Below are 1,634 nucleotides of genomic sequence, written 5' to 3' on the forward strand. Positions count from 1 at the left end.
GTAATGTTATCAAAATAGAGAGGTGATCAATCTCTATGTTAATGACATTTACATAAAAAAATAAGAATCAATACTATTAAACAAGTTCATGAAAGAAAACCAAAAGAGTTTATACCTATGTTGAAAGTAGTGCTTGAAGTTACCTGTTGTTTCCTTTCAAAAATTTCTTCATTCTTTACTATTTCAAAACCTAATAATAACTTCCTTGCTTTGTAGATCTCATCGAGATCTTTCCAATGACGCTTGAATCATCGAATTTTGATGTCATATGAGAAAGTTAGACTATTTTGAAATTTTTATGAAACAATGAAAATTATCATGTAAAATGTGGCATGGGAACATGATGCTACAATGAAAGATGATGTAAGAATATGAAATGGCATGTTGATCATGAATTTTTTGTTATAATGTATTGTTTGACTAATAGATCGTTGAGTTAAATGCATCGCTGTAGAATTGTTTTCCAACTGCAGAATTGTCAATTAGCTGCAAAATCGCTATTCAACTGCAGAATGTGCACAGTTTCTATAGCGAAAATCCTGAACAAACAAACCAAGTCAATAAAAAACTAAAAATGAATTAAAAGAACAAGAAACAATGTTGTAGTTTACTGGAGCCAAAATCCAGTGATAATTACAATGCCTCTTTCAATTTTTTTTTTTATTTTTTTTTGAAAAGAACAAAAACATATGAAGCTGTATATATTTTGAGCCTTGAGCATCAATCTCAATTGCATATTTGTAACTACATCAAAATTATGTAAAAATACAATTCATGATTCTTGTATGAATCTTAAAATGAAGGAAATCAACAAACTGCATCTTGTAGTGGGAGATCTGCTTGAAATAGTAGCAGATGCATAAAAAAAAAAGTGAATAAACAAATTCAATTTTGTTTACTTATGAGATTTACAGGACATCGAGCTCCAAACAAATAATGGCCATTTTCACTTGGTGAGAACATAGATGGCATATATAATTCTTGGTAACCACCCAAAAAGTGTCAACAGCACACATATCCAGAATTCAGCTTGGCAGTCATATTTGAGAAAGACTCCCAAGGGAGGCAGAAGTATGGCCAACAAGATATCTATGAAGTTTGCATTGCCCATGATGAAATAAACTGGTACTCTGAATCTTATTATTAAGATTACAAGATGATACACCAAAATAAACCACAAATCCACTCCTAGTCTAAAGAAGTCTTATGCTCTTCTTTTATTTAGTTCCACATCCTTCTCAAAGAGCTAGATCAAATCCAGACTATTCAACCATCGTCAAGCAGCTTCCTCAGCACAATCTCAAGGCAAATCCCTAAACCTCCTTTATAGCTCCTTTTTACATGTTTTTCTTATGTGGCAGAAAATCCATGGATTTCAATGATAGAAAATCACAGTGTTGATTTCTTCAAACAACCATAGCATCCAAAATTGTATTTGCATGGCTGCAACTTCTATTTGTGCATTAAATTCTAAATCTGTGTTTTTCTCACGTAGTCAGTGAAACAATGTCTCGAAGAATCTCAGATTTCTCTCAAACGGTTGTGAAATTGAGGAAACCATTTCTGGGTTATTTAATTCCGCCTATTGTGAGAAAAACCCATGTCTTAGTTTTCCTAAATTCATTTTAATTTGG

General features: G+C 32.0%; 1 pseudogene; it reads right to left on the bottom strand.

Moving 5' to 3' along the window:
- Positions 1-946: 946 nt before the first annotated feature.
- On the bottom strand, positions 947-1,114 carry LOC149241836 (hydrophobic protein RCI2B pseudogene; annotated as a pseudogene).
- Positions 1,115-1,634: the final 520 nt, after the last annotated feature.

The sequence above is a fragment of the Pinus tabuliformis genome, chromosome 8 (assembly GCF_031772625.1).
Source record: "Pinus tabuliformis cultivar Carrire ecotype Pingquan chromosome 8, CPIR1, whole genome shotgun sequence".
Classification (NCBI taxonomy): Eukaryota; Viridiplantae; Streptophyta; class Pinopsida; order Pinales; family Pinaceae; genus Pinus; species Pinus tabuliformis.